This window comes from Mesoplodon densirostris, chromosome 1 (assembly GCF_025265405.1).
Source record: "Mesoplodon densirostris isolate mMesDen1 chromosome 1, mMesDen1 primary haplotype, whole genome shotgun sequence".
Classification (NCBI taxonomy): domain Eukaryota; kingdom Metazoa; phylum Chordata; class Mammalia; order Artiodactyla; family Ziphiidae; genus Mesoplodon; species Mesoplodon densirostris.
The window spans coordinates 234,353,781-234,368,113 of record NC_082661.1 but is presented as its reverse complement, the minus strand read 5'-3'; the positions used below and the strand labels follow the sequence as shown (position 1 = coordinate 234,368,113).

General features: G+C 43.1%; 1 protein-coding gene across 1 annotated transcript in view; it reads right to left on the bottom strand.

Annotated features, from left to right (window-relative positions):
* Positions 1-14,333, bottom strand: part of FHIP1A (FHF complex subunit HOOK interacting protein 1A) — a 100,742-nt gene that overhangs the window by 35,335 nt on the left and 51,074 nt on the right. The gene's annotated exons all lie outside the window — the stretch shown is intronic.

Below are 14,333 nucleotides of genomic sequence, written 5' to 3'. Positions count from 1 at the left end.
AGACTCAAACAGGGGTACGTGAAAATCACCAAGGAAACAGTTCAAAATTTCAGATTCCAACTTTATACCCTAGAAAGCTTAGAAATCTCCCCTGCCATGAGTCTAATGCACTTGATGCTAAATGAAACAGATGGTGATAATTTTTGAGTGATTACATCTTTTCTTTTCCAGTATTCCATCTTCTTTCCTCCTCCCTTTAAAAGTGTCAACTGTCACTTTATCATACTGTTACTGGGCCATTCCTTTAAAAATACATTCCTCCTCTCCTTTTCTGCCTTCAAAAGCCACAAATCGGTTTAGAGAGCAGATCTCCAGACCTGCTATGTAAGTGTAGATAGGCCTTGTGTGGATGCATCTGTGCAAAAAGGCTTAAATTACTTTTACGAATTTCTTGGTTCTTAAGGATGTTCTAGATAGATGAGTCCAAATAGATAAGATATTAGCAAATCAGTTCTGTCTGTTCTCTTTATTCTAGGCACGGCCCCTACAGGACCTCTGAATCCACTCTTGGACTCTATGGACAGCTCACCCGGCAGTACCGTGAGCGGCCCGAGCACTGCGTCGAGCCCTTCTCTCCCCAGCTCAGAGCCAATCCTGTGAGCCCTCAAACACTCAACACACCCCTGTGTCATCTGGTTAACTGTAAAGGGCTCTCCATGGCCCAAATATAGCAAAGGAAACAGGTAAGCATCAACCGCATGGCAGATCAATTACCTCGAGAAGAGTGCTTCATGTGGGCCGCCCTGCTTCTGAAACAAGCTGCTCCTATCCTGTGTTTTCCCGTGTTCGCTAGTCCCAGGCTCACGGCACTTGTAATACTGTCCTGGGACAAAAGCTGTGACTTTTTCTTTATTATTCCAGCGCAATGCAAAGAGCCTAGCGCATAGAAGGTACTTAATAAGCATTTCCCGAACAAATGACAATCCCCAAGGACCTAGCAATTTACATTTGCCAGAGTTGAGCTTAAGTTTTTAATTCCTCCCCCTTCTCTGCATGAGATCTGAAGGCCCCAGCGAGTGGGGATATTTCTTTATAAAGACCTATAGAATAACTGATGTCACCAGTATAGCTAAGGAGGAAAGCCTTTAGGCAAAAATCTAATTCCCTAACAGTCTTGATCACTAGAAAAAAACTAGCGCTAATCATTCCAAAGGGGCCTTGCATGTAGTTCCTGCAATACTGTTTTTTCAACTTACCTACGGAGTGCTGCTAAGCTGACACGTCACACAGAATTCCAGGAGCTGCCTCTGCATCAGTAATGCAGCATGAGTTTTTCCCCCCGTAAGTTAGCATGACCGTAATAAGCTCAAAAGCACAGCAATAAACTCTTTAGAATCTAAGTCTTAGTGTTCGGGGCCTGGCATGAAAGAAGGGAATTAAGCATCTATTGTTTACTACCCTTAAGCTGGATAAATGAAAAGATTTTTTTTTTTTTTTTAAGAAATCCAAGCTGTCATTTATAAGCTAAGAGGATTTAAGAAAGCACTTGGAGGGGTGGCATTTACATAACATGCTATAAATATTAAAAGCCCAATTCTATTAAGCATCAAGTTGCAAAGTCTTTATAAATTGAGGTCACACTCATCTTAAACTAATACCCCAACCAAGAAAATCTGGTTCCATTCTCTATCCATCTCTTCCCTCCTCCATATTCTCAGAGCCCTTAGAAGCCTTTTTATCCCAGAAAATCTTCTCCCGCCCCATTACCTTACTTCTCAGAAACTTCCTCTAATCCTCTAAATAGGTAACCTCCTTAGTGAGAAAGAGACTAGAGCCTAAGTGTGATCACTTGAAAGCTAACGATGAACCACCATGGGAAGGCGGCTCTGCTGGGCAGACTGTAAAACTCAGGTTCCCCTGACGCCCAAAGAGCAAGTACCAGCAAAACGGGAGAGCAGCCTCCTCCTCGTGGTCCAATTATGAAGGACAATCGGCTGTTGATGTAAGGAGGACCTTCTGCCTTATGGCTGACTGTCAATATTTATTGGCCTGTTCTATAAAGAACTGCAGGTAGCTACGAATTTACATAGAAATTCTACTAGAAACGGTAAATGAGGTTCTACCACATAATATGCAATAATAAAGCTTAAGAATGCTAAAGCTTAGGAATGTTCTTTCTTCTTAAAGGTAGACTGCAATGGCGGCAATGACGTCAGGAAAACTCGGTTCCCACAAACAAATAATTATCCTTGACAAGAGAGGTACAGCCATGAACCCAAACAGGATATCTGTTCAGGCACGTCCACATGCTTACTTGTCAGCCCAAGTTCTAAGTGGAGCTCTGACTCAGGTACTTAACTTTACTGCTATCCAGTCCAGTTTAGTCGATCCTTTGAAATCTCTTTCCTGGCCACCTTCTCCACCTCCACCAGCCCTTACCTGAGTCCTCCTTCATGCCAAGTGCCTTTCACCAAGCCCTTAAACTGGTGTTTTTCAAACAACAGTTTGAGACCCAAAAGCGGGTAGTAAAATCAATGTATTGGTCCACTCATGGTTTACACCAGATTCAAATGGAAAATATTAGAGTACACTGCACGTAGCATGAGTAAGTACTGTTTTGTGAAACTTCTGTATACATATTTTCTTCAAACTATATGTAATACAATTTATTATGTATGTGACTTCTTACATGTTCAATTAAAAAATACACACACACGCAAGTGTATGAAATAAATTTCTGGCCATGCGTTACAGTCAAAACTATCTGAAAACCACTGAAGTAGAACTGCAATAACCCAACCAACTCACAGTCCTTTCTGCCTTCCTTTCCCCACCAGTTCCTTCCACTCCAGGCCATCACCCAGCACGGCCTGAACCTGGGTGAAGCGCACATAGAGCTGAGATCGGCTCTCTGAACAGGATGGCCACTAAATTTACAGTCAGTCTACGCCTTTTTATCTGAGCCTAAGAGCTCCAACAGTGCATTTTTATTTTTATTTTTTAATGAAAATTTCAAGTTTCTCAGAGATGGACAAAATAGAGGTTTTGTTTTCTTTGAAAAAGGGGGTGAGTGGGAAGGGAAAATTTCAAGCTTCTCAGAAATGGACAAAATAGAGGTTTTGTTTTCTTTGAAAAAGGGGGTGAGTGGGAAGGGAGGAGTTGACACTGTGCATCACATTCCACCTCTACAAAGTCAAAACTCTCTCAAAAGTGAAGGCTAGAACCAAGCCCAGCCATCATGCCCACTTAATACACAGCATAGGAGGGAAACTGAGCAAACAGACATCTTGACCTTTCTGTAATCAGCTCCAGTTGGGCAATTCCATGTGCCTCTAAATTAGCACCAGAATCCTCACTGTAATGGCAGGTTTATTGTGTGTCCTGAAAAATATATTTCCCACCTGCTAATTGTGTGTGTGTGTGTGTGTGAGTGATATCTAGTCACATTGGGACAAACAGATGGGTCCTACTTTCTATCGCCCAGGGAGGTGTCAGGCAGTGGGATCAGGTGACTGCAGCACCCTCTCCAAGTTAGAAGCCACCCTTCCTTGGCTAGTCCTTTGGTGTAGAGGAGAAAACTAGCCAAGCTAGGGTTCCTCTGGGTCCTCTGTGAGCCCTCAACCCCAGCGGCTCCACCCAGAGAGCAGGAAACAAGGAGACCAGGGGTCCTCTGCCCACTGAAAGCAGCAGCGGGGAAGGAAAGATGAGGCTGGATTGCATGAAACAGGTGTGAAGGGGTCTTTGCAGGGAACACAGGCTAAGACCCTTCCTGCTGCTGCCAGAGAAAGACAAGCTAACAGACAGGTAGGAGGCGTGTCCACCCAAGTGCTGTCAAGGGCGGCAGATGGATGGGCTCTTCCCATGCATCTCCTTCCCTCCAAGGATACAGAGCACAAGGAACATTCAGGAACAGAGGGAAGACAGTCACCCTGGTTCTCAGGGAGCGGCCCCACGGTTTCAGCCAAATTCAGGGCAGAAAACATTCAATGATTCTAAGTCTGAAAAGAGTCTGCAGTTGATGACTGAGGCTCCCTCCTGCCTGGCTCCTTCTGCTTCTCGACCTGCAGGCACTCACTGCATTGACCCCACTGCCAGAGGCAGGCAGGGGACCATGAGTAGACGTAACATCCAAAATCCATAAGTGTGGCTATTCATTCCTAAAACATCTGAGGAAGGAGGAGATTACAGTGATGGCTACAATGACTTCAGCAACATATCTTTAGGAAAAGATGTTAAAAATAAAGCCAGTCTCTGCCTCTTTCCCCCAGGATTTCCTCAGTGTATCTGTAATATGTTAAACATAATCATTAATTAAATCAATTAAATATTAATTGATGGACTAATCACCTATGATAGGGACTAATCTCCACCGGGGCGGGTGGGGGCTGGGAGCTCTTACGTATGATAAACCTCTCCCTGGAGAAGTCAACAAATTATTTCTAGAGCCTTTCTTCCTACTCTATGTGTGTATAATCTGTACCATACTACTTCATTATAATGTAACCTATCAGAGTATAATTCAATATATGATCCGTTATATTTGAACCACATCCAATAGAATTTTGTTATTGAAATACTCCAAATATCACTAAGAAAGGTATTTCATAGCATGGCTTTCAGGTCAGAAATAACAAAGAAACTCTGGAGTAAAATATATTTTAGCCGAGAAGCAGAGATCTGAAGAGTATTCCAATGATCATTTGATCCATCCCTTTCCTGTTACTAATTGTTCCAGAAAGATTCTTCTTAGTTGCAATACAAAGAACTACAAAGACAACAAGGGAGACCGTCAAGATGGCTGAAGAATAAGACATGGTGATCACCTTCCTCCCCACAAATACATCAGAAATACATCTACACGTGGAACAACTCCTACAGAACACCTACTGAAGGCTGACAGAAGACCTCAGACCTCCCAAAAGGCAAGAAACTCCCCACGTACCTGGGTAGGGCAAAAGAAAACAGAATAAACAGAGACAAAAGGATAGGGCCGGGACCTGCACCAGTGGGAAGGAGCCGTGAAGGAGGAAAGGTTTCCACACACTAGAAGCCCCTTCGCGGGCGGAGACTGCGGGTGGTGGAGGGGGAAGCTTCAGAGCCGCGGAGGAGAGCACAGCAACAGGGGTGCGGAGGGCAAAGGGCAAAGCGGAGAGATTCCCGCCCAGAGGATCGGTGCCGACCGGCAGTCAGCAGCCCGAGAGGCTTGTCTGCTCGGCCGCCAGGGCGGGTGGGGCTGGGAGCTGAGGCTCGGGCTTCGGTCAGAGCGCAGGGAGAGGACTGGGGTTGGCGGTGTGAACACAGCCTGCAGGGGGTTAGTGCGCCACGGCTAGCCGGGAGGGAGTCCAGGGAAAAGTCTGGAGCTGCCGAAGAGGCAAGAGAGCATTGTTTCGGGGTGTGCAAGGAGAGGGGATTCAGAGCACCGCCTAAACGAGCTCCAGAGATGGGCGTGAGATGCTAAGGCTGCTGCTGCCGCCACCAAGAAGCCTGTGTGCGAGCACAGGTCACTCTCCACACCTCCCCTCCCGGGAGCCTGTGCAGCCCGCCACTGCGAGAGTCCCGGGATCCAGAGACAACTTCCCCGGGAGGACACACGGCACGCCTCAGGCTGGTGCAACGTCACGCTGGCCTCTGCCACCGCAGGCTCACCCCGCACTCCGTGCCCCTCCCCCAACCCCGGCCTGAGTGAGCCAGAGCCCCCGAATCAGCGGCTCCTTTAACCCTGTCCTGTCTGAGCGAAGAACAGACGCCCTCAGGCGACCTACGCGCAGAGGCGGGGCCAAATCCAAAGCTGAGACCCGGGAGCTGTGCAAACGAAGAAGAGAAAGGGAAATCTCTCCCAGTAGCCTCAGGAGCAGCGGATTAAATCTCCACAATCACCTTGATGTACGCTGCTTCTGTGGAATACATGAATAAACAACAAATCAGCCCAAAATTCAGGTGGTAGATTCAGGAGCTACGAAATATATATTTTTTCCTTTTTCTCTTTTTGTGAGTGTGTATGTGTATGCTTCTTTGTGTGATTTTGTCTGTATAGCTTTGTTTTTACTATTTGCCCTATGGTTCTGTCTGTTTTTTGTTTTTTGGGGGGGTTTTAGTATGGTTTTTAGTGCTTGCTCTCATTGGTGGATTTGTTTTTTGGTTTGCTTGCTCTTCTTGCTTTCTTTTTCTATTACTTTTAAATTTTTTTATTTTTAATAATTATTTTTTATTTTTATTATTTTATTTTATTTTTATTTCTTTCTTTCTTTTTCTCTCCCTTTTCTTGTGAGCCGTGTGGCTGACAGGGTCTTGGTGCTCCCGCCAGGTGTCAGGCCTGAACTTCTCAGTTGGGAGAGCCGAGTTCAGGACATTGGTCCACCAGACACCTCCTGGCTCCACGTAATATCAAACAGCAAAAGCTCTCCCAGAGATCTCCATCTCAATGCTAAGACCCAGCTCCACTCAAACACCAGCAATCTACAGTGCTGGAAACCCCATGCCAAACAACTAGCAAAACAGGAACACAAACCCACCCATTAGCAGAGAGGCTGCCTAAAATCATAATAAGGTCACAGACACCCCAAAACACACCACCAGATGCAGTCCTGCCCACGAGAAAGACAAGATCCAGTCTCATCCACCAGAACACAGGCACTAGTCCCCTCCACCAGGAAGCCTACACAACCCACTGAACCAATCTTATCCACTGGGGGTGGACACCAAAAACAAGGGGAACTATAAACCTGCAGGCTGCGAAAAGGAGACCCCAAACACAGTAAGTTAAGCAAAATGAGAAGACAGAGAAACACACAGCAGATGAAGGAGCAAGGTAAAAACACACCAGACCAAACAAATGAAGAGGAAATAGGCAGTCTAACTGAAAAACAATTCCAAGTAATGACAATAAAGATGATCCAAAATCTTGGAAACAGAATGGAGCAAATACAAGAAACATTTAACAAGGGCCTAGAAGAACTAAAGAGCAAATGAACAATGATGAACAACACAATAAATAAAATTTAAAATTCTCTAGAAGGAATCAATAGTAGAATAACTGAGGCAGGAGAACGGATAAGTGACCTGGAAGATAAAAGAGTGGAAATAACAACTGCAGAACAGAATAAAGAAAAAAGAATGAGGGCTTCCCTGGTGGCACAGTGGTTGGGAGTCCGCCTGCTGATGCAGGGGACGTGGGTTCGTGCCCCGGTCTGGGAGGATTCCGCATGCCGCGGAGCAGCTGGGCCCGTGAGCCATGGCCGCTGAGCCTGCGCGTCCGGAGCCTGTGCTCCACGACGGGAGAGGCCACAATGGTGAGAGGCCCGCGTACCACAAAAAAAGAAAAAAAAAAAAGAAAAAAGAATGAAAAGAATTGAGGACACTCTCAGAGACCTCTGGGATAATATTAAATGCACCAACATTCGAATTATAGGGGTCCCAGAAGAAGAAGAGAAAAAGAAAGAGACTGAGAAAATATTTGAAGAGGTTGTAGTTGAAAACTTCCCTAATATGGGAAAGGAAATAGTTAATCAAGTCCAGGAAGCACAGAGAGTTCCATAAAGGATAAATCCAAGGAGAAACACGCCAAGACACATATTAATGAAACTATCAAAAATTAAATACAAAGAAAAAATACTAAAAGCAGCAAGGGAAAAACAACAAATAAAATACAAGGGAATCCCCATAAGGTTACCAGCTGATCTTTCAGCAGAAACTCTGCAAGCCAGAAGGGAGTGGCAGGACATCTTAAAGAGATGAAAGGGGAAAACCTACAACCAAGATTGCTCTACCCAGCAAGGATCACATTCAGATTAGATGGAGAAATTAAAACCTTTCCAGACAAGCAAAAGCTAAGAGAATCCAGCACCACCAAACCAGCCGTAAAACAAATGCTAAAGGAACTTCTCTAGGCAGGAAACACAAGAGAAGGAAAAGACCTACAATAACAAACCCAAAACAATTAAGAAAATGGTAATAGGAACATACATATCGATAATTATCTTAAACGTGAATGGATTAAATACTCCAAACAAAAGACACAGACTGGCTGAATGGATACAAAAACAAGACCCATATATATGCTGTCTACAAGAGACCCACTTCAGACCTAGGGACACATATAGACTGAAAGTGAGGGGATGGAAAAAGATATTCCATGCAAACGGAAATCAAAAGAAAGCTGGAGTAGCAATTTTCATATCAGACAAAATACACTTCAAAACAAAGACTATTACAAGAGACAAAGAAGGACACTACGTAATGGTCAAGGGATCAATCCAAGAAGAAGATATAACAATTGTAAATATATATGCACCCAATAAAGGAGCACCTCTATACATAAGGCAAATTCTAACAGCCATAAAAGAGGAAATCAAGAGTAATACAATCATAGTAGGGGACTTTAACACCCCACTATTACCAACGGAGAGACCATCCAAAATGAAAATAAATAAGGAAACACAAGCTTTAAATGATACATTAAAGAAGATGGACTTAATTGATATTTATAGAACATCCTATCCAAAAATGACAGAATACACTTTCTTTTCAAGTGCTCATGGAACATTCTCCAGGATAGATCATACCTTAGGTCAAAAATCAAGCCTTGGTAAATTTAAGAAAATTGAAATTGCATCAAGTATCTTTTCCACCCACAATGCTATGAGACTAGATATCAAATACAGGAAAAACATCTGTAAAAACTACAAACACATGGAGGCTAAACAACACACTACTTAATAACCAAGAGATCACTGAAGAAATCAAAGGGGAAATCAAAACACACCTAGAAACAAATGACAATGAAGACACAATGACCCAAAACCTATGGGATGCAGCAAAAGCAGTTCTAAGAGGGAAGTTTATAGCAATACAATCCTACCTCAAGAAACAAGAAACATCTCAAAAAGACAACCTAACCTTACACCTAAAGCAATTAGAGAAAGAAGAACAAAAAAACCCCAAAGTTAGCAGAAGGAAAGAAATCATAAAGATCAGATCAGAAATAAATGAAAAAGAAATGAAGGAAACAATAGCAAATCAGTAAAACTAAAAGCTGGTTCTTCGAGAAGATAAACAAAATTGATAAACCATTAGCCAGACTCATCAAGAAAAAAAGGGAGAAGACTCAAATCAATAGAATTAGAAATGAAAAAGGAGAAATAACAACTGACACCGCAGAAATACAAAGGATCATGAGAGATTACTACAAGCAACTCTATGCCAATAAAATGGACAACCTGGAAGAAATGGACAAATTCTTAGAAATGCACAACCTGCCAAGACTGAATCAGGAAGAAATAGAAAATATGAATAGACCAATCACAAGTACTGAAATTGAAACTGTGATTAAAAATCTTCCAACAAACAAAAGCCCAGGACCAGATGGCTTCACAGGCGAATTCTATCAAACATTTAGAGAAGAGCTAACACCTTTCCTTCTCAAACTCTTCCAAAATATAGCAGAGGGAGGAACACTCCCAAACTCATTCTATGAGACCACCATCACCCTGATACCAAAACAAGACAAAGATGTCACAAAGAAAGAAAACTACAGGCCAATATCACTGATGAACATAGATGCAAATATGCTCAACAAAATACTAGCAAACAGAATCCAACAGCACATTAAAAGGATCATATACCATGATCAAGTGGGGTTTATCCCAGGAATGCAAGGATTCTTCAATATACACAAATCAATCAATGTGATACACCATATTAACAAATTGAAGGAGAAAAATCATATGATCATCTCAATAGATGCAGAAAAAGCTTTCAACAAAATTCAACACCCAATTATGATAAAAACCCTCCAGAAAGTAGGCATAGAGGGAACTTACCTCAACATAATAAAGGCCATATATGACAAACCCACAGCCAACATCGTTCTCAATGGTGAAAAACTGAAACCATTTTCACTAAGATCAGGAACAAGACAAGGTTGCCCACTCTCACCACTATTATTCAACATCGTTTTGGAAGTTTTACACACAGCAATCAGAGAAGAAAAAGAAATAAAAGGAATCCAAATTGGAAAAGAAGAAGTAAAGCTGTCACTCTTTGCAGATGACATGATACTAAACACAGAGAATCCTAAAGACACTACCAGAATACTACTAGAGGTAAACAATGAATTTGGTAAAGCAGCAGGATACAAAATTAATGCACAGAAATCTCTTGCATTCCTATATATTAATGATGAAAAATCTGACAGAGAAATTAAGGAAACGCTCCCATCTACCACTGCAACAAAAAGAATAAAATACCTAGGAATAAACCTACCTAAGGAGACAAAAGACCTGTATGCAGAAAACTATAAGACACTGATGAAAGAAATTAAAGATGATACCAACAGATGGAGATATACATAATGTTTTTGGATTGGAAGAATCAACATTGTGAAAATGACTAAAATACCCAAAGCAATCTACAGATTGCAATCCCTATCAAACTACCAATGGCATTGTCCACAGAACTAGAACAAAAAATTTCACAATTTGTATGGTAACACAAAAGACCCTGAATTGCCAAAGCAATCTTAAGAAAGAAAAACGGAACTGGAGGAATCAGGCTCCCTGACTTCAGACTATACTAAAAGCTACAGTAATCAAGACAGTATGGTACTGGCACAAAAAGAGAAATATACATCAATGGAATAGGATAGAAAGCCCAGAGATAAATCCACACACATATGGTCACCTTACTTTTGATAAAGGAGGCAAGGATATACAACAGAGAAAAGACAGCCTCTTCAATAAGTGGTCCTGGGAAAACTGGACAGCTACATGTAAAAGAATGAAATTAGAACACTCCCTAACACCATACACAAAAATAAACTCAAAATGGATTAAAGAAGGGCTTCCCTGGTGGCGCAGTGGTTGAGAGTCCGCCTGCTGATGCAGGGGACGCGGGTTCATGTCCCAGTCCGGGAGGATCCCACATACCGCGCAGCGGCTGGGCCCGTGAGCCATGGCCGCTGAGCCTGCGCGGCCAGAGCCTGTGCTCTGCGATGGGAGAGGCCGCAACAGTGAGAGGCCTGCATACTGAAAAAAAAAAAAAAAAAAAAGGATTAAAGACCTAAATGTAAGGCCAGAAACTATCAAACTCTTAGAGGAAAACACAGGCAGAACACTCTATGACATAAATCACAGCAAGACCCTTTTGGACCCACCTCCTAGAGAAATGGAAATAAAAACAAAAATAAACAAATGGGACCTAATGAAACTTCAAAGCTTTTGCACAGCAAATGAAAACATAAACAAGACGAAAAGACAATGCCTGCCATTGTCTAATGCCTGCCACTCCAACCCCCCATTCAATCTGCCTGCTGGGTTCCATGTATTATTTGGGATGGCATTTTATACACAGACAATTTTCCTAGACACTAAAACTATAACAAAGGCAAGTTCTGATGATAAAGGATGGATTTCACTCCCGGCTTATTTTCCATGAGAGATGGAAAGCCCTTAACACAGGGAAGACTGAGAAAACACACAGGTGGCGGCCCCAGGAAATTCAATAATTCTAGGCTTTCTGGTTGTTGTTGTTGTTGTTGTTGTTGTTTGTGGTACACGGGCCTCTCACTGTTGTGGCCTCTCCCGTTGCTGAGCACAGGCTCCGGACGCGCAGGCTCAGCGGGCATGGCTCATGGGCCCAGCCGCTCCGCGGCATGTGGGATCTTCCCGGACCAGGGCACGAACCCGTGTCCCCTGCATCGGCAGGCGGACTCTCAACAACTGCGCCACCAGGGAAGCCCCCTGGTTGTTTTTCTCTGTTATCCCAAACCTGCTCATCATCAGGCACTGGATGATCACAGGGTAAGGCACACAGAGGGGCATCCTGTCAGAATTATTCTTTCTGTATCTCACCTAAAATGCAAGTCAGACATAAAAATGATGGGAGAGCAGGTCCTTAAAAGAAGTTAGTGTAAATATGTAAATATTACAACTTTCTATGCTATTATGTAATCTTCTATTTACTGGAAAAGTCCATTGAGTCAACCTCCCCAGCCATGTAACTAAATCACTTTTAGAATAAGGAAATGAATAAATAAAATAAAATACACAATTTTTTAACCAAGTGAGTGTGGGGCAAAAGAAAATTATACCAAGAAGGTAAAATAAGCAGACTATAAGCTCCCTTTCTGTTCTCCTTGCTTTTTGGTTTTCTTGCAACTACTTGAAGAAAAACTTGCAGGGCATTTGTTGCTGATACACTTTTAATGGTCTCTTAGGAGGGGAAGACCTCCTTAGGAGGGGAAGAATAAAAGATGTACATCAACTTCCAGACCAGATTCTCCCTCGCCTCTCCACATCTGTTTCCAAGACAAGTACCGCCTGGCCGCCTTAGATAAGGTGGAGTTTTGTGTGAGTTATTTTTTGTGTTTCTCTGTGTGGAGTAGGTGGGACCCTTCCTATCTTTTCATAATCCTGATGCTTAAGAACTGAATCCTTTGGTAGTGCATTATCTCCCTCGTGCACTTGTTGAAAAAGAAAAGAAATGTGATTTTCCGTTTCAAATCAAAAAGTAAGTGTAAGCTTAATTTATAGCCCTAATTTTCCTCTCCTGCAACAGGAGAAAAGTGACGTGAAGAACTACAGCAAGGTCAAAGATGAGGAGGCTTCACAGTACCTGGGATCTGCTCAAATGCTAAAACGTTTACCGTGTGTGTGTGTGTGTGTGTGTGTGTGTGTGTGTGTGTGTGTGTGTGAGACAAGGGATACAGGTTGGTCTCCTAACTTCTATAGTTTTTTTTTTTGAAGTATAGTTGATTTACAATATTGTGTTAGTTTCAGGTGTACAGTATACTGATTCAGTATTTTTGCAGATTATATACTCCATTATAGGTTGTTCAAGATAATGGGTATAATTTCCTGTGCTCTACAGTATATCCTTACTGCTTACTAACTTCTATAATTTTTTTTTTTTTTGCGGTACGCGGGCCTCTCACTGCTGTGGCCTCTCCCGTTGCGGAGCACAGGCTCCGGACGCGAAGGCCCAGCGGCCATGGCTCACGGGCCCAGCCTTTCTGCGGCATGTGGGATCTTCCCGGACCGGGGCACGAACCCACGTCCCCTGCATCGGCAGGCGGACTCTCAACCACTGCGCCACCAGGGAAGCCCTAACTTCTATAATTTTTGAAGTAGCAAATCCAGGGGAGAAGAGCTGTCCTAGAAAAGGGAGCAGAAGGAGGTATATCTAGGGTCACGTGTTTAAGGTCCCCTGTAGACTACCTGGGACCCTGCCTCTGAGTCAAAACCAGCCTGTATAGTGCAAGTCTGTGAAGCAGTAAAAGCCACGCCCCGCCAATGCCCCCCCCGACCCCCGCCACCCGACAGAGTCACCACCAGGGCCACAGTTCGGAAAGCAGATGGCTCTGCCAGAACAGAAAGTGCCTGCTGCCCATTAGATCAAGGTGCCCGTGCTGCAGGTGGACACGTCCCCACGCGAGGTCACAGTCAAGCAGGAGGTGCACTTCATTTCCCCCTCTGCCTGATTAGCTGGGCATCCCTGTGCCGTGGACAACCTGCACAAGCCTATGCCCGGCCAGCTGGCGCTTTTTCAGTCATTACAATAACAGAAACTTCCAGCTGCCCATCAACAGAAACAAGATTTTGTTAGCATGTGAGATATGTTGAGGTTTGGGGTAGGCACTTCTAAATGTCCCCCGATACTCAGTCTCCCTTTCTTCCTTGGGAAGAAACCCGAACTTTAGAGCTAAAAAACTACATTCCCTTCTTCCTTTACATCTAGCTGGGGCGGCGTACGTCTTGGCCAGACAGGTGTAAACAGAATTGGTGGATATAACACGAAGAGATTATTAAAGGGAGTTTTCTGTTATCTACAGTTAAACCCTATGCAAACTGATACAGTGTCTTCTCTGAAAATAAGATGATTTGCTTTGTAAGTAAACTGCTAAAGAGATCTCATCCCCTGCATTTAGAACAGTGACTCCCATATACTGGGTACTCAAAATAGAAAAGAATGTTCTATACCAAGAGAAGACCAACTAATGTTTGCAGTACATGATAAAGCAGAAATGTAGCATCAAGACTAATTTCATAACCCATTTCCAAATAATCCTTCAAAAAATGATAACTGTCTTTTTCAAACTTTTTCAAACCATGACCCATCATAAGAATTATATTTTATGTAAAATAGATAGCTAGTGGGAAGCAGCTGCATAGCACAGGGAGATCAGCTCGGTGTTTTGTGTCCACCTAGAGGGGTGGGATAGGGAGGATGGGAGGGAGACTCAAGAGGGAGGAGATATGGGGATATATGTATATGTATAACTGATTCACTTTGTTATAAAGCAGAAACTAACCCACCATTGTAAAGCAATTATACTCCAATCAAGATGTTAACAAAAAAAGAATTATATTTTACAATAATATATGATATTTACCATTACT